Below are 19,490 nucleotides of genomic sequence, written 5' to 3' on the forward strand. Positions count from 1 at the left end.
ACATGCTAGGGGGTGCCAACGAGCCCACATGAGGTGACATTGAGATAGGCGTTGACAGCTGGTGTTTGAGTGACTGGGATAGAAAGGCTTGACTCTGTCCCCACAACTTTGTGTGTTTTAAGATAACTTTGTGTGTTTTAAGTTAACACAGTAACTTTGTGTGTTTTAAGATAACTTTGTGTGTTTTAAGATAACTTTGTGTGTTTTAAGGTAACTTTGTGTGTTTTAAGATAACTTTGTGTGCTCTAAGGTAACTTTGTGTGTTTTAAGGTAACTTTGTGTGTTTTAAGGTAACTTTGTGTGTTTTAAGATAACTTTGTGTGTTTTAAGATAACTTTGTGTGTTTTAAGATAACTTTGCGTGTTTTATTAAGGTAACTTTGTGTGTTTTAAGATAACTTTGTGTATAGGAAGGCTGTAATGTGCCAAGTAGCTCTTGTAGACATGTTTGATGTCAGTGTCACTATGCTCCAAATTGCCTGACAACTAACGGTATAGTAATTCAATGAAATGAATGGTCTCTGCACTATGTCCATGTCAGTGGAGGCTGCTGAGGGGAGGACGGCTCATAATAATGACTGGAACAGAGTAAATGGAAATGCATCAAACACATGGAAACCATTCTGCTCAAGCCATTACCACAAGCCCGTCCTCCCCAATGAAGGTGCCACCAGCCTCCTGTGGTGCGTGTGATACCATGACACATGTAGGGGAGTGTAAAATCAACTGTCAAGTTGCTTTTCACATTTAATATATTCAATTTCAGAACATGGGAGAATCACTATGAAACTATAAGGTATATTTGTGTTGGTAGACCACCTAACAATGATAGTCTTCCTACTGCCTAATCCTACTGACCTGTACTGTAACACAACTGTCCTCAAATTCCCTCCTGAGCCTGGGAATCAGAGTTTTCCTCTGTGCTTTCATTGGACACAGAGCTCCAGGCAGTCTACCTCAACTAGAACCCTCAACAAGCTTGGCCAGGTTTAAGGTTAGCCTGTTGTAGTACAGCTGCAAGCGCTGTATTTCCCCACTATCAGAGCCGGGGTAAAGGACATCATCCTCTCAGTACAGGGATGGGATGGGGAAGCACTAAGCGTTGTGTTGTGTTCCGAGGCTTATTTCTCCTCCTCCCCCGTTCTGCACTGTCATCGCGATTCTCCTGGAAAGCAGTGATTGGGCTATCCCAGACCTTCTACCTTCTACTGTATACCATCCAACCCACTGCCAGATAGCTGCAGGGTGAGTGGTGTGTGTGTGTGTGGTGTATGTGAATGTTTGTGTGTCTCTCTATCTCTCTCTCTCTGGGAAAAGCAATGCGATCAGGTAAAGCAGGCAGAAAATCTAAGTAACACAGCCAAACTGTGGAGAGGGGAAGCAGGGAGGAGAAGGGGGGAGATTACTGGTGCATCCCTGGCTTTCCCCTACCACTGGGGCCTGTGGAGTGGTAGCAAAACTGTCTTCTATGTTTAAGCCACAGGCTCTGATGAGAGAGGGAGAGGAGAGGATGAAGAGTGATCGGTAAGCATAACGGACGACATTCAGGTTAACCCAATAAGGGTTATAAACACAGACGATTAACAGTGGCAGCATTAACTCTTTGTGTGTGTGATACTGTGTGTGTGATACTGTGTGTGTGATACTGTGTGTGTGACACTGTGTGTGTGTGTGTGTGTGTGTGTGATATTGTGTGTGTGATACTGTGTGTGTGTGATACTGTGTGTGTGTGATACTGTGTGTGTGTGATACTGTGTGTGTGTGTGTGTGTGTGTGTGTGTGTGTGTGTGATATTGTGTGTTTAATACTGTGTGTGTGTGATATTGTGTGTGATAGTGTGTGTGTGTGATATTGTGTGTGATACTGTGTGTGTGTGATATTGTGTGTGTGTGATACTGTGTGTGTGATACTGTGTGTGTGTGATACTGTGTGTGTGTGTGTGTGTGTGATATTGTGTGTGTGTGTGTGTGATATTGTGTGTGTGTGTGTGATACTGTGTGTGTGATACTGTGTGTGTGATATTGTGTGTGTGATACTGTGTGTGTGTGATACTGTGTGTTTAATACTGTATGTGTGTGATACTGTGTGTGTGATACTGTGTGTGTGTGATACTGTGTGTGTGTGATACTGTGTGTTTAATACTGTGTGTGTGTGTGATACTGTGTGTGTATGATACTGTGTGTGTGTGATACCGTGTGTGTGTGTGATACTGTCACGTCCTGACCAGTATAAGGGTTATTTGTTATTGTAGTTTGGTCAGGACGTGGCAGAGGGTATTTTGTTTATGTGGTTCGGGGTGGTGATTTATTTAGTAGGTTGTTGGTTTAGTTAGTTCCGGGTTTTTGGGGTTATGTTCCAGGTTTGTGTTTCTATGTGGTCTCTAGTCTTTTGTATTTCTATGTCTAGTTTATTGGGGTTGGACTCTCAATTGGAGGCAGGTGTTTTCTAGTTGCCTCTGATTGAGAGTCCTATATATGGGTATGTGTTTGGTTAAGTGTTTGTGGGAAATTGTTTCTTGTTTTGCCTGTGTGAGCATGACAAGACTGTTTTGCTGTTCGTGCGTTCTTCGTTATTTTGGATTTCTCTTTATTTAAAATAAATAACAAGATGAGCATCCACATTCCTGCTGCATTTTGGTCCTCTATTCCCGACGACAGTCGTTACAGAATCTCCCACCAAATAAGGACCAAGCAGCGGAGGAAGGAGCAACGGAGGGACGATCGTGAGAAGTGGACGTGGGAGGAGATTATGGCCGGAGAAGGTCCATGGAGGAAGTGGAGCGAAGACCGGGAACGCTACAGGGGAACACGACTGGCGTTTAAGCCCGAGAGGCAGCCCCAAGAATTTTTTTGGGGGGGCACACGGGTAGTTTGGCTGGGCGAGGATTGAGCCCCAGGCCAAATCCCCGTACCTTTTCTGGGCAACCAGTGACTGGACAGGTCCCGTGCTTCGGGGTAATGGGTACTGGGGCGAGGCCAAGTATTTTTAGGCCGGTACGCGCGGTACCAGCGTCCCGCATTTGCCAGGGGAAAGTGGGCATCCAGCCAGTAAGAGCGATGCCAGTTCTGCGCTCGAGACCGCCAGTACGCCTCTACGGTCCAGTGCGTCAGCCCAGTCCGACTCGTCCTGTTCCCGCTCCCCGCACTAGCCCTGAGGTGCGTGTTCCCAGGCTGATACCTCCAGTACCAGCACCACGCATCAGGCTTCCAGTGCGTCAGCCCAGTCCGACTCGTCCTGTTCCCGCTCCCCGCACTAGCCCTGAGGTGCGTGTTCCCAGGCTGATACCTCCAGTACCAGCACCACGCATCAGGCTTCCAGTGCGTCAGCCCAGTCCGACTCGTCCTGTTCCCGCTCCCCGCACTAGCCCTGAGATGCGTGTTCCCAGGCTGATACCTCCAGTACCAGCACCACGCATCAGGCTTCCAGTGCGTCAACCCAGTCCGACTCGGCCTGTTCCCGCTCCCCGCACTAGCCCTGAGATGCGTGTTCCTAGGCTGATACCTCCAGTACCAGTACCACGCATCAGGCTTCCAGTGCGTCAGCCCAGCCTCGAGAGTTCGGCAATAGTGTGCAGTCCAGAGTATCCGGCACCAGTGTGCGGTCCAGAGTATCCGGCACCAGTGTGCGGTCCAGAGTATCCGGCACCAGTGTGCGGTCCAGAGTATCTGGCACCAGTGTCTAGTCCGGAACCGAGGGAGTCTGCCTGCGACCCGGAACCGAGGGAGTCTGCCTGCGACCCGGAACCGAGGGAGTCTGCCTGCGACCCGGAACCGAGGGAGTCTGCCTGCGACCCGGAACCGACGCGGTCTGCCTGCGACCCAGAACCGGGTGAGTCTGCCTATGACCCGGAACCAAGGGAGTCTATCAGCAACCCGGAACTAAGTAAGTCTTGACGATCCGGAACTAAATATGATTAACTGTGTATCAAATGAGTCTGCCTACAGTGTGGAACGGAAGAGGTCTGCCTACGATCCAGAACGATGGGAGTCTGCCTACGGCCCGAAACTAATCAAGTTTGTCTGCAGTCTGGAGGACAGTAGGCCGGAGCCAGAACCACCTCCTGTATAGGTGGGTTGGGGAGGGGGGGTGTAGCACAAGTGCCGTCGGTGACGGCAGCCACCCTCCCTTCCCTCCCTTTAGTTTAGGAGGATTTTTGTTGTTTTTTTTGTTTATTTATGAGGTGCATCCGGGGTCTGCTCCTTTAGGGGGGGGGGTACTGTCACGTCCTGACCAGTATAAGGGTTATTTGTTATTGTAGTTTGGTCAGGACGTGGCAGAGGGTATTTTGTTTATGTGGTTCGGGGTGGTGATTTATGTTCCAGGTTTGTGTTTCTATGTGGTCTCTAGTCTTTTGTATTTCTATGTCTAGTTTATTGGAGTTGGACTCTCAATTGGAGGCAGGTGTTTTCTAGTTGCCTCTGATTGAGAGTCCTATATATGGGTATGTGTTTGGTTAAGTGTTTGTGGGAGATTGTTTCTTGTTTTGCCTGTGTGAGCCTGACAAGACTGTTTTGTTGTTCGTGCGTTCTTCGTTTTTTTGGTGTTCTCTTTATTTTAAATAAATAACAAGATGAGAATCCACATTCCTGCTGCGTTTTGGTCCTCTATTCCCGACGACAGTCGTTACAGATACTGTGTGTTTAATAGTGTGTGGGATACTGTGTGTGTGTGATACTGTGTACTTCAAGGGGAAGATTCCACCCTGGATTTATGATGCCCAGAGTCATTTAATCATCACTGTCCTCGCTCTCCATTCTCCTCAAAGACACTTCTTTGTCCCCCTCGGCCATTACCGGCCAAATATGTCACCAACGACACTACGTGCGTGTCAAGGATTTACGGCGGGAAGACCAACCCCCTCCTATCTGTGTGTGTGTGACCTCTCTCTAAAAGGAGAACTGAGAGGTCCTCTCTCTAAAAGGAGCATTGAGAGGTCCTCTCTCTAAAAGGAGCATTGAGAGGTCCTCTCTCTAAAAGGAGCATTGAGAGGTCCTCTCTCTAAAAGGAGCATTGAGAGGTCCTCTCTCTAAAAGGAGCATTGAGAGGTCCTCTCTCTAAAAGGAGCATTGAGAGGTCCTCTCTCTAAAAGGAGCATTGAGAGGTCCTCTCTCTAAAAGGAGCATTGAGAGGTCCTCTCTCTAAAAGGAGCATTGAGAGGTCCTCTCTCTAAAAGGAGCATTGAGAGGTCCTCTCTCTAAAAGGAGCATTGAGAGGTCCTCTCTCTAAAAGGAGAACTGAGAGGTCCTCTCTCTAAAAGGAGAACTGAGAGGTCCTCTCTCTAAAAGGACAACGGAGAGGTCCTCTCTCTAAAAGGAGCATTGAGAGGTCCTCTCTCTAAAAGGAGCATTGAGAGGTCCTCTCTCTAAAAGGAGCATTGAGAGGTCCTCTCTCTAAAAGGACAACGGAGAGGTTAAGTTCTGCTCATCTCCCTCTTCTCCCAAGCATTTCTAGCTGTGGTGACACCGTGCCAAAGAGGAAGACATGCTATATGTTATGTAATAGCATGAATGGTCAGGGGGTCAAGTCTTCAGGGCAAATCCTCAAGTGGCCAGCCTGTTAGCAGACTCTTTAGAGTGTGAATGTGTGTTAGAGAGAAGAGAGATGGTATGAATGTGTGTTAGAGAGAAGAGAGATGGTATGAATGTGTGTTAGAGAGAAGAGAGATGGTATGAATGTGTGTTAGAGAGAAGAGAGATGGTATGAATGTGTGTTAGAGAGATGGTATGAATGTGTGTTAGAGAGAAGAGAGATGGTATGAATGTGTGTTAGAGAGATGGTATGAATGTGTGTTGGAGAGAAGAGAGATGGTATGAATGTGTGTTGGAGAGAAGAGAGATGGTATGAATGTGTGTTAGAGAGATGATATGAATGTGTGTTAGAGAGATGGTATGAATGTGTGTTAGAGAGAAGAGAGATGGTATGAATGTGTGTTGGAGAGAAGAGAGATGGTATGAATGTGTGTTGGAGAGATGGTATGAATGTGTGTTAGAGCGAAGAGAGATGGTATGAATGTGTGTTGGAGAGAAGAGAGATGGTATGAATGTGTGTTAGACAGAAGAGAGATGGTATGAATGTGTGACAGTGACTGGCATATGGATGTGGTGGTGAGGCAACATCCCAGAGTACGCAGTCCGGATGTTCCCCTCCTCTCTTCGGTCAGGGCTCAGTGAAGGGTTGAGGATAGTGTGTGTGTACAGAGGAGCTGTAGGAGGGGAGTTGAGGTAGGGAGAGGGACCCCCGGAGTATGAGCTTATTTAGGTCTGCGATTGATAGCTCGGGGGGGGGGGGGGCACCCTGCAGCGCTAGGCTCCATCATTAGTGCTGACTGGCTTAGAGGCATGCTGGTGCAGAGTGTGGGGCTGTGTGTGACTGTGTGGGGCTGTGTGTTGCTGTGTGTGACTGTGTGTTGCTGTGTGTGGCCGTGTGTGACTGTGTGTCACTGTGTGTGGCTGTGTGTGACTGTGTTGCTGTGTGTGTGGCTGTGTGTGACTGTGTGTGACTGTGTTGCTGTGTGTGACTGTGTGTGGCTGTGTGTGGCTGTGTGTGGCTGTGTGTGATTGTGTGTGATTGTGTTGCTGTGTGTGTGTGGCTGTGTGTGACTGTGTGTAGCTGTGTGTGACTGTGTGTGACTGTGTTGCTGTGTGTGACTGTGTTGCTGTGTGTGACTGTGTGTCACTGTGTGACTGTGTGTTGCTGTGTGTAGCTGTGTTGCTGTGTGTGTGTGGCTGTGTGTGACTGTGTGTGACTTTGTGGCTGTGTGTGTGAGACTGTGTGTGACTGTGTGACTGTTTGTGGATTTGTGTGACTGTGTGTGACTGTGTGTGACTGGGTTGTTGTGTGTGTGTGGCTGTGTGTGACTGTGTGTGGCTGTGTGTGACTGTGTGTGGCTGTGTGTGACTGTGTGTGGCTGTGTGTGACTGTGTGGCTGTGTGTGTGTGGCTGTGTGTGACTGTGTGTGATTGTGTGTGGCTGTGTGTAGCTGTGTGTGACTGTGTTGCTGTGTGTGGCTGTGTGTGGCCACCCCAATAGGACAGATTTGGGTTGTTTGTGTAGACCCCCTTCCCTAACCATCACCCTCAGGCACCTGTCAGTCCTGCTGGGAGAATATTCCAGAATCTTCCCAGATCTGTATCTCCTCCCTCCACTAGTTTCTCAATGGGATTTTATACCATGTCTAGCTTTTCACTGAGTTCAGGAAACCAGCTTCCCTTCTATGCTGTTTCTGTCCGTTAGTCTTTCTCCATACATTCTCCGTTGTAGTATCAATCTCCGATGCATTAAGTTATCCCAATGGAATTGTCACAATTATTGATCATTATTGAGAATTATCAGCAATTATGGTAATACGCTTAAATAGCAGTCACATCTGCTTCTTTAAATCTAAATCTCTTTTTTTTCCCAAGATGGCATAGCAGTCAGACGTCCGTTGGCCTCCTCTTGTTGTGTCCCGTGTATATATATATTTACATATTTTCTTCGCATATCTTTTTATATATTTTTTTCGAAAAACTCAACCTCAAAACACTCTCCTGCAACCCGCCTCACCAATTTAAAAAAAAAGTATTATTTACCTCAAAACTGAAATCTTCAATAGAAGCTAGGCAGAGGTTAGCCAGAGGCTGGCCAGCTCACTGGCTAACGTTGGAGTTCAGCAAGCCACGGTTGGCGGTCATCAGCTATCCCTTAGCTTGAAAAACTATCGGCAGTTTTGTACAGCGTGACTCAGACTAGAGCATACCGGACCTATTTTCTCTCCATATCCCTGGATTTCTACCGCAGGCTCTGGACATTTACACCTGGATCTTACAGCCAGCTAGCTGCTACCCGAGTGACTATTGGCTAACGTCGGTCCCGGAGCTAACATCAATTATTCCGGAGCTAGCCAGCTGAAGAGTTCCATCAGCCACTCCTGGGCTACAATCACCTATCCGGACCCGTTTTACTGCCGATGCGGAGCCCCATCGGGCCTTCACGACTGGACTACCGACGTTATCTGCCCGAGGGAGTTATCCAACTGGCCCCTCCGTCGCGACGTAACCTGAACGCCCATCTGCGGCCTGCTAATCGTTAGCTGTCTTATCGGCTGCTATCTTAATAGGTCTATCGGACAATTTTCTTGGGCCACAATAACTATAACTATTTTGCCAATTGGACTGGTCCCCCCTACCACACGGAACCCCACTAATCTACAGACGGAAACGCACGAGGTGGCTAAACACAGACCTCCCTCCATCTTCTGCCAGCTTGCTACCTATGGCCCGGCTAGCTGTCTGAATCTCACTTGGACATTTATGATCACTCGGCTAAGCATGCCACTCCTTAATGTCAATATGCCTTGTCCATTGCTCTTCTGGTTAGTGTTTATTGGCTTATTTCACTGTAGAGCCTCTAGCCCTGCTCATTATACCTTATCCAACCTTTCAGTTCCACCACCCACACATGCTGTGACATCTTCTGGTTTCAGTGATGTTTCTAGAGACAATATCTCTCTCATCATCACTCAATGCCTAGGTTTACCTCCACTGTATTCACATCCTACCATACCTTTGTCTGTACATTATACCTTGAAGCTATTTTATCGCCCCCAGAAACCTGCTCCTTTTACTCTCTATTCAGGACGTCATAAACGACCAATCCTCATAGCTTTTAGCCGTACCCTTATCCTACTCCTCCTCTGTTCCTCTGGCGATGTAGAGGTGAATCCAGGCCCTGCAGTGCCTAGCTCCACTCCTATTCCCCAGGCGCTCTCTTTTGATGACTTCTGTAACTGTAATAGCCTTGGTTTCATGCATGTTAACATTAGAAGCCTCCTCCCTAAGTTTGTTTTATTCACTGCTTTAGCACACTCTGCCAACCCGGATGTCCTAGCTGTGTCTGAATCCTGGCTTAGGAAGTCCACCAAAAACTCTGAAATCTTCATCCCTAACTACAACATTTTCAGACAAGATAGAACGGCCAAAGGGGGCAGTGTTGCAATCTACTGCAGAGATAGCCTGCAGAGTTCTGTCCAACTATTCAGGTCTGTACCCAAACAATTTGAACTTCTACTTTTAAAAATCCATCTCTCTAAAAACAAGTCTCTCACCGTTGCTGCCTGCTATAGACCACCCTCTGTCCCCAGCTGTGCTCTGGACACCATATGTGAACTGATTGCCCCCCATCTATCTTCAGAGCTCGTGCTGCTAGGTGACCTAAACTGGGACATGCTTAACACCCCAGCCATCCTACAATCTAAGCTTGATGCCCTCAATCTCACAGAAATTATCAATGAACCTACCAGGTACCACCCCAACGCTGTAAACACGGGCACCCTCATAGATATCATCCTAACCAACTTGCCCTCTAAATACACCTCTGCTGTTTTCAACCAAGATCTCAGCGATCACTGCCTCATTGCCTGCATCCGTAATGGGTCAGCGGTCAAACGACCTCCACTCATCACTGTCAAACGCTCCCTGAAACATTTCAGTGGGCAAGCCTTTCTAATCGACCTGGCCCGGGTATCCTGGAAGGATATTGACCTCATCCCGTCAGTAGAGGATGCCTGGTTATTTTTTTCGAAATGCCTTCCTCACCATCTTAAATAAGCATGCCCCGTTCAAGAAATGTAGAACCAGATATAGCCTTTGGTTCTCTCCAGACCTGACTGCCCTTAACCAACACAAAAATATCCTGTGGCGTTCTGCATTAGCATCGAACAGCCCCCGTGATATGCAACTTTTCAGGGAAGTTAGAAACCAATATACACAGGCAGTTAGAAAAGCCAAGGCTAGCTTTTTCAAGCAGAAATTTGCTTCCTGCAACACAAACTCAAAAAAGGTCTGGGACACTGTAAAGTCCATAGAGAATAAGAACACCTCCTCCCAGCTGCCCACTGCACTGAGGATAGGAAACACTGTCATCTCTGATGAATCCACTATAATTGAGAATTTCAATAAGAATTTTTCTACGGCTGGCCATGCTTTCCACCTGGCTTTCTAAAATTATCTGCCGAAATTGTTGCAACCCCTATTACTAGCCTGTTCAACCTCGCTTTCGTGTCGTCTGAGATTCCAAAAGATTGGAAAGCAGCTGCTGTCATCCCCCTCTTCAAAGGAGGGGACACTCTTGACCCAAACTGCTACAGACCTATATCTATCCTACCCTGCCTTTCTAAGGTCTTCGAAAGCCAAGTCAACAAACAGATTACCGACCATTTCGAATCCCACCGCACCTTCTCCGCTATACAATCTGGTTTCAGAGCTGGTCATGGGTGCACCTCAGCCACGCTCAAGGTCCTAAACGATATCGTAACCGCCATCGATAAGAAACAATACTGTGCTGCCGTATTCATTGACCTGGCCAAGGCTTTCGACTCTGTCAATCACCACATCCTCATCGGCAGACTCAATAGCCTTGGTTTCTCAAATGATTGCCTCGCCTGGTTCACCAACTATTTCTCTGATAGAGTTCAATGTGTCAAATCGGATGGCCTGTTGTCCGGGCCTCTGGTAGTCTCTATGGGGGTGCCACAGGGTTCAATTCTTGGGCCAACTCTTTTCTCTGTATACATCAATGATGTCGCTCTTGCTGCTGGTGAGTCTCTGATCCACCTCTACGCAGACGCCACCATTCTGTATACTTCTAGCCCTTCTTTGGACACTGTGTTAACAACCCTCCAGACGAGCTTCAATGCCATACAACTCTCCTTCCGTGGCCTCCAACTGCTCTTAAATACAAGTAAAACTAAATGCATGCTCTTCAACCGATCGCTGCCTGCACCTGCCTGCCTGTCCAGCATCACTACTCTGGACGGTTCTTACCTAGAATATGTGGACAACTATAAATACCTAGGTGTCTGGTTAGACTGTAAGCTCTCCTTCCAGACTCACATCAAACATCTCCAATCCAAAGTTAAATCTAGAATTGGCTTCTTATTTCGCAACAACGCATCCTTCACTCATGCTGCCAAACATGCCCTCGTAAAACTGACCATACTACCGATCCTCGACTTCGGCTATTTTACAAAATAGCCTCCAATACCCTACTCAGCAAACTGGATGCAGTCTATCACAGTGCCATCCGTTTTGTCACCAAAGCCCCATATACTACCCACCACTGCGACCTGTACGCTCTCGTTGGCTGGCCCTCGCTTCATACACGTCGCCAAACCCACTGGCTCCAGGTCATCTACAAGACCCTGCTAGGTAAAGTCCCCCCTTATCTCCGCTCACTGGTCACCATAGCAGCACCCACCTGTAGCACGCGCTCCAGCAGATATATCTCTCTGGTCACCCCCAAAGCCAATTCCTCCTTTGGCCGTCTCTCCTTCCAGTTCTCTGCTGCCAATGACTGGAACGAACTACAAAAATCTCTGAAACTGGAAACACTTATCTCCCTCACTAGCTTTAAGCACCAGCTGTCAGAGCAGCTCACAGATTACTGCACCTGTACATAGCCCATCTATAATTTAGCCCATACAACTACCTCTTCCCCTACTGTATTTATTTATTTATTTATTTTGCTCCTTTGCATCCCATTATTTTTATTTCTACTTTGCACTTTCTTCCACTGCAAATCTACCATTCCAGTGTTTTACTTGTTATATTGTATTTACTTTGCCACCATGGCCTTTTTTGCCTTTACCTCCCTTATCTCACCTCATTTGCTCACATTGTATATAGACTTATTTTTCTACTATATTATTGACTGTATGTTTGTTTTACTCCATGTGTAACTCTGTGTTGTTGTATGTGTCGAACTGCTTTGCTTTATCTTGGCCAGGTCGCAATTGTAAATGAGAACTTCTCAACTTGCCTACCTGGTTAAATAAAGGTGAAATAAATACAAATAAGTAAAATAAAATGTACCAATATTTGACTTTGTAAAAGCATGAGACGTGGCAATAAATTGCATAAAAAGCTGAATTCTATTTTTCCGATGCGACGGTGTCACCATTGCCAGATGACTTGATGAGGGGACGACCCTGGCAGGTTTCTCGTGTAGCTAGTTGTCGACGACCGTGTTATTTGTTTCATGGCCTGTCACTCTCCTCCATAATGCAAAAACAGAGCGCTTTTGGAGTGCTGCCAGCCCGATTTCACTCGCTCCTTCCTCTGACCTTTTGAAAAAGCTTATTTCCATCTCTCTCTCACCCTCTATCATCTCTCTCTCTCTCTCTCTCTCTCTCTCTCTCTCTTTCTCTCTCCTTTCATTTTTTCCTCTCAGGTAAAGCAGTGGTTGTAATTTGTCGCCTGTTTCCAGAAATGGGAGAGAATGGGCTAGCTCAGCTGTGGAGAGCTGTGACAGATTCTTTCAACTATTCTTTTCTCTGTCTCTTAGACTATGACAATGGATTGCAAAGTCTGTGTGTGTCTCTCTGTGCCTTGAGTTTTATCTATCTACCTGCGCTCTAAATGGGGACTGTTTGGATGATATTTCATGTATTTTGTACAAATATAAGGTTAAGAGTGGATCGTCTCTTTGAGTCAACCAGCTCTCACAGTCTCACGTCAGAATTAGGCGCTCATCCATGTTTCTCAAACGTCAAATTCAGAAGTTATTCCAAACGTCACATTTTGAGATGTTTAAGGTTAAGTTTAGGCATTAAAACCTTTTATTGCAGTGGGCTAAATCAGGGTCACCCACAGCGTTTCTTTGTAGTCTTAAACATATCTACCTTGAAACAAAAGTATGGTTATGGGCTTAAAAAAAGAAGACGCCTGTATCATGTCAGATATAAAGTTGAAATGTATTACATTTTGAGTTTGTATCCCAATATTACACTTTATATACATCACAGAACACTGACATATAACAAAACTGTTTGATATAGAAACACCAGATTTTCAGTGGGTTTTTAATTGTTTATAAATTATAAAATTATGAAAAATATCAATAACATTCCACCGATAAGGACACTAGGTCATTTGACTGCAGGAAATGGCTATCTCTGAATTGTTTCGGTTAAGGTTAAGTTCAGGCGTTAACTCCCAATTCTTAAGGTTAGACATGAACTCCAAATGTTAAGGTTTGGGATAGGCTTTAAACAAAAATACAAAAAATAACTTTGTATCACTGGATTCAAACTTGGAATCTTTGGAATCAGCGGCAGATGCTTACACCCATCTGCCATCCTGTCCACAACGACCTCGCAAAACCCAAAACCTACTTAAAGGTAGCAGCGCTCACTGTTGCCCCTAGTGGCTGGTTTCCACATCATCTCCCAACGACCTCGCCAAACCAAAACCTACTTAAAGGTAGCAGCGCTCACTGTTACCCCTAGTGGCTGGTTTCAACATCATCTCCCAACGACCTCGCCAAACCAAAACCTACTTGAAGGTAGCAGAGCTCACTGTTGTCCCTAGTGGCTGGTTTCCACATCATCTCCCAACGACCTCAGACATGGATGGATGTTGAATAGTGACTTGTATCACGGGTGACCTGGCAGCTTTGAGTCCACATGATTCCCTGAGAAATTGTAGCATAGATTATAGCCATGATTACAACATATACATTGATGAGACTGTTTAAGGTTGTTTACTGTTTTCATGATGTCATTTGATAGTGGTCAGTGGAGAACCCAGAGTGACCTCAATTAAACCCCTGGTTCTAAATCAGTAGAAGAAAATGTTTAAGACCCCAGACTCCTCCTCTGCTGTAGACTCCTCCTCTGCCATAGACTCCTCTGCTATAGACTCCTCCTCTGCCATAGACTCCTCCTCTGCTATAGACTCCTCCTCTGCTATAGACTCCTCCTCTGCTATAGACTCCTCTGCTATAGACTCCTCCTCTGCCATAGACTCCTCCTCTGCTATAGACTCCTCCTCTGCCATAGACTCCTCCTCTGCTATAGACTCCTCCTCTGCTATAGACTCCTCCTCTGCTATAGACTCCTCCTCTGCTATAGACTCCTCCTCTGCTATAGACTCCTCCTCTGCTATAGACGCCTCCTCTGCTATAGACTCCTCCTCTGCTATAGACTCCTCCTCTGCTATAGACTCCTCCTCTGCTATAGACTCCTCCTCTGCTATAGACTCCTCCTCTGCTATAGACGCCTCCTCTGCTATAGACTCCTCCTCTGCTATAGACTCCTCCTCTGCTATAGACGCCTCCTCTGCTATAGACGCCTCCTCTGCTATAGACTCCTCCTCTGCTATAGACGCCTCCTCTGCTATAGACTCCTCCTCTGCTATAGACTCCTCCTCTGCTATAGACTCCTCCTCTGCTATAGACTCCTCCTCTGCTATAGATGCCTCCTCTGCTATAGACGCCTCCTCTGCTATAGACGCCTCCTCTGCTATAGACTCCTCCTCTGCTATAGACTCCTCCTCTGCTATAGACTCCTCTCCTGCTATAGACTCCTCCTCTGATATAGACTCCTCCTCTGCTATAGACGCCTCCTCTGCTATAGACTCCTCCTCTGCTATAGACTCCTCCTCTGCTATAGACTCCTCCTCTGCTATAGACTCCTCCTCTGCTATAGACTCCTCCTCTGCTATAGACGCCTCCTCTGCTATAGACTCCTCCTCTGCTATAGACTCCTCCTCTGCTATAGACGCCTCCTCTGCTATAGACTCCTCCTCTGCTATAGACTCCTCCTCTACCACAGAGTTTTAGTTAGAGGCTGGGGGGTAGAGTAATCCATGGGATCTACCCTAACTCAGTCACACAATGATGAGGACCACACAGATGTGCTCTTGTCCCCTGCCTGTGTGTGTGTGTGTGTGTGTTTGTGTGTGTGGGTAGCGATGAACAGGAGCTCATAGATGGGTATGGTGGATTAACACAGTCCAATCCCATGTCCTTTGTACAGTGGTGCACAATCCTAAGCTTGTTTCAACACACACACACACGCACGCACGCACGCACACACACACACACAGAAGAGAGATAAATTAAAACTGCAGTTGAACGGTTTATAATAATCATCATAAAGCCTGTGATTATCAGGCATTCATGTCTAAGAAGTTAATCTTCTAGGTCAAGTCTGTTTAGCTCCACCGTGCAGCCAGGGTTATATAGAGAGACAGACAGAGAGAGCAGAGAGAGAGAGTCATATCCACCTAAAGGAATCGATTACTGATGATTACTGGCCTGGTTTGTAGTGATGTAACGTTCCACACGCCATCGAACAGACCTGATCTCATTATCTCCCGGTGCAGACAGGACATACGATTTGCCCGGTGATTCACTGGTTGTGGCACGTCAACAGTCTGGTGGTTTTTGCCACCGAACAAGCTTGCAGCAGTTAGACTGAGCAATGAGGGAAAAGTGATGAAAGTAGTAATGAGGGTAAAGTGATGAATGTAGCGATGAGGGAAAAGTGATGAATGTAGCGATGAGGGAAAAGTGATGAATGTAGTGATGAGGGAAAAGTGATGAATGTAGCGATGAGGGAAAAGTGATGAAAGTAGTAATGAGGGTAAAGTGATGAATGTAGCGATGAGGGAAAAGTGATGAATGTAGCGATGAGGGAAAAGTGATGAATGTAGCGATGAGGGAAAAGTGATGAATGTAGCGATGAGGGAAAAGTGATGAATGTAGCGATGAGGGAAAAGTGATGAATGTAGCGATGAGGGAAAAGTGATGAATGTAGCGATGAGGGAAAAGTGATGAATGTAGCGATGAGGGAAAAGTGATGAATGTAGCGATGAGGGAAAAATGATGAATGTAGTGACGAGGGAAAAGTGATGAATGTAGTGATGAGGGAAAAGTGATGAATGTAGCGACGAGCGAAAAGTGATGAATGTAGCGACGAGAGAAAAGTGATGAATGTAGCGATGAGGGAAAAGTGATGAATGTAGCGATGAGGGAAAAGTGATGAATGTAGTGATGAGGGAAAAGTGATGAATGTAGCGATGAGGGAAAAGTGATGAATGTAGTGATGAGGGAAAAGTGATGAATGTAGCGATGAGAGAAAAGTGATGAATGTAGTGATGAGGGAAAAGTGATGAATGTAGCGATGAGGGAAAAGTGATGAATGTAGTGATGAGGGAAAAGTGATGAATGTAGCGATGAGGGAAAAGTGATGAATGTAGTGATGAGGGAAAAGTGATGAATGTAGCGATGAGGGAAAAGTGATGAATGTAGCGATGAGGGAAAAGTGATGAATGTAGTGATGAGGGAAAAGTGATGAATGTAGCGATGAGGGAAAAGTGATGAATGTAGCGATGAGGGAAAAGTGATGAATGTAGTGATGAGGGAAAAGTGATGAATGTAGCGATGAGGGAAAAGTGATGAATGTAGCGATGAGGGAAAAGTGATGAATGTAGTGATGAGAGAAAAGTGATGAATGTAGTGATGAGGGAAAAGTGATGAATGTAGCGATGAGGGAAAGTGATGAATGTAGTGATGAGGGAAAAGTGATGAATGTAGCGATGAGGGAAAAGTGATGAATGTAGTGATGAGGGAAAAGTGATGAATGTAGCGATGAGGGAAAAGTGATGAATGTAGTGATGAGGGAAAAGTGATGAATGTAGCGATGAGGGAAAAGTGATGAATGTAGTGATGAGGGAAAAGTGATGAATGTAGTGATGAGGGAAAAGTGATGAATGTAGCGATGAGGGAAAAGTGATGAATGTAGTGATGAGGGAAAAGTGATGAATGTAGCGATGAGGGAAAAGTGATGAATGTAGCGATGAGGGAAAAGTGACCAAAGGAGTGGTAGCTTAGTTGTATTTGAAAGGGTTATGGTGGTTGAACTTGATGGTGTCAGCACTGGGGTTGTTATTAATGGTTGAACTTGATGGTGTCAGCACTGGGGTTGTTATTAATGGTTGAACTTGATGGTGTCAGCACTGGGGTTGTTATTAATGGTTGAACTTGATGGTGTCAGCACTGGGGTTGTTATTAATGGTTGAACTTGATGGTGTCAGCACTGGGGTTGTTATTAATGGTTGAACTTGATGGTGTCAGCACTGGGGTTGTTATTAATGGTTGAACTTGATGGTGTCAGCACTGGGGTTGTTATTAATGGTTGACAATACAGCACTGTGGCCTCTTTTGTTCTGCATTGCCTTATTTGCCTACGAGGTCACTGTTTTCCATAGTTTTGTCTCGTTTATCTGGCTAGTCAAATGTAAGGGTGGCGGTTTGTTGGCGGTTACCCTCAAGGCAACAATGTACAGCGTAGGCAGTACAGTAGCTTCTGTCTCATCTGGAATCCAAAACAAGCTCCTCTGCACCTCTCCCCGGGGCTCCAAACAGAATCCTCTCTCTCTCTCTCTCTCTCTCTCTCTCTCCTTCACTCCCTCTCTCTCCCTTCCAATCTTCTCATCCGTGGTCCTGAGCTCTCTGCTGTGTTGTCAATAGGTTTTATCAGCTCTACACCCCCACCCCACCTTACATAAGCGGTTTATTATGAGGGGGAATAAAGTGTGCCTGTGTGCAGAATGAACTGTTATGATCCCTGATTTATTAACTGCCTCAGTGGCACTGACACGCCTCGGTACTGCTGCTTGCTGCCTGCTGCCTGTAGGGAGGGAGGGAGAGAGAGGAGTGAGGTGCTTTGGGGGGGGGACAACAACAACACCCTCCCTGCCTGGAAATGAAATCAAACCGCAGCCGCTCTGCCTTGTAAGCCTGAGCTGATGGAAGCCCGCTCCCTCGGTGTGTGTGTGTAGGGAGTGGAAACTGTGTGTGTGTGTGTGTGTGTGTGTGTGTGGGGGGGGGTACCACTCTGTCGACACATTGGCCCGCACTGTCTCGATCAAGGGTGTTGACTGGAGGACTCTACCTTAGTACCATCTCATCAATTACACAGAGAGGATAAACCGTTTCAACCACTAACCCACACATACACACCCCTCAGTCTCTCCATAGGAATAACACTGCAGCACTATACACCCAGAGTCCTTTCAGCCTCAAGCACACAGACCCAATCATTATAGTGTCAAATAGAAGAGGAGAGGCTCGAGACAGAGGCAGGAGCGAGGGGGACATTTCAGTTTTTGTGAAAGGAGACAGAGGCTGAGGGGGATTTGAGTCTGCAAGATACACGGTTAGAGAGAGAGGGAAGGAAAGAGAGGAGGAGAGTGGGAGGACGTGTCGGGACTGAAGATGGTGCTGGGCGGCTGCCGACAGAAGAGAGAGCTGATTTGTCTACACGGTCTGCATTTCTTCCTGCTGGTTTACAGGGGGAATAAGGGAGTTTGGGAGGAGAGGAGATGTAGAGAGAGAGAGAGTTGAGGAAAGAGAAGCTGTGTGAACGTGCCTCGTGAAAACAACTATCATCCATATTATCTAGGAACACCTGTATAATGTGTTGTGTTTGGCTTGTCGCTAATGATGCATCCTGATAATGAGATCATTCATGAATTGATTGATTAGTCTCTATTCTAGTCTATTGATCTAACACCAACGTATTATATAGGCCTACATAAGACCTTGTAGGGCTAATATCTGGCTTACTGTATAGTCTAGAGACCTCATACAACATATCCTATGATAATGTCTGCATGCTAATATATGAGTCTCAATGGTAATCCATTCACTCTTATAGCATCCAATAAACCAACCAGAAGTTCTGTAAACAGGCTACAGTTGATGAATGGAAATAGATGGCCTATTGATAGACTCTCCTTTTGGGGACGTGGTTATTTGATCTTCCTGTCTGATTTGCGTAGTCTTGTGGGGACGTGTCCGTCCGGGCCTAATTGAATAGGGTGTCTTCATCAAGTCCCCATAATGGCCCTAGGATCCCCGCCGTGCCCCAACAGAGGGAGGACACACACTGTGGCCATTCAGGAAGCAGCTCCAGAGTCTAACCCAATAAGAGGAGGACGATGACCGAGGCCCAGTAATCTGCCCCGATAACACGATAACTGCTGATAACTGCTGCATCAGTCTTGATAGCACAGGAGCCCACCGTGAGCCAAGAGTGAGTGTGTGTGTGTGTGTGTGTGTGTGTGTGTGTGAGAGAGAGAGAGTAGACAGAAAGGAGGGAGGGAGACAAATTCCAATTGGCTATACTTAAACTCTTTAACATCATCCTTAGCTCTGGCATCTTCCCCAATATTTGGAACCAAGGACTGATCACCTCAATCCACAAAAGTGGAGACAAATTTGACCCCAATAACTGCTGTGGGATATGCGTCGACAGCAACCTCGGGAAAAATTATCATTAACAGCAGACTAGTTCATTTCCTCAGTGAAAACAATGTACTGAGCAAATGTCAAATTTGATTTTTACCAAATTACAGACCCTGCACACCCTAATTGACAAACAAACAAATCAAAACAAAGGCAAAGTCTTCTCATGCTTTGTTGATTTCCAAAAAGCTTATGCCTCAATTTGGCATGAGGGTCTGCTATACAAATTGATGGAAAGTGGTGTTTGGGGAAAAACATACGACATAATAAAATCCATGTACACAAACAACGGTGTGCGGTTAAAATTGGCAAAAAACACACACATTTCTTTCCTCAGGGCTGTGGAGTGAGAAAGGAATGCAGCTTAAGCCCCACCCTCTCCAACATAAACTCAGCAAAAAAAGAAATGTCCCTTTTTCA

General features: G+C 46.2%; 1 protein-coding gene across 1 annotated transcript in view; it reads left to right on the forward strand.

Moving 5' to 3' along the window:
* The first annotated feature begins 1,219 nt into the window (after positions 1 to 1,219).
* Positions 1,220 to 19,490, forward strand: part of LOC115197988 (plexin-A4-like) — a 125,407-nt gene continuing 107,136 nt past the window's right edge. Inside the window, exon 1 of the mRNA XM_029759646.1 lies at positions 1,220 to 1,244. The gene's annotated coding sequence lies outside the window, so the exon portion shown is untranslated. The remainder of the gene's footprint in view (positions 1,245 to 19,490) is intronic.

Source organism: Salmo trutta, chromosome 8 (genome assembly GCF_901001165.1).
Source record: "Salmo trutta chromosome 8, fSalTru1.1, whole genome shotgun sequence".
Taxonomy (NCBI): domain Eukaryota; kingdom Metazoa; phylum Chordata; class Actinopteri; order Salmoniformes; family Salmonidae; genus Salmo; species Salmo trutta.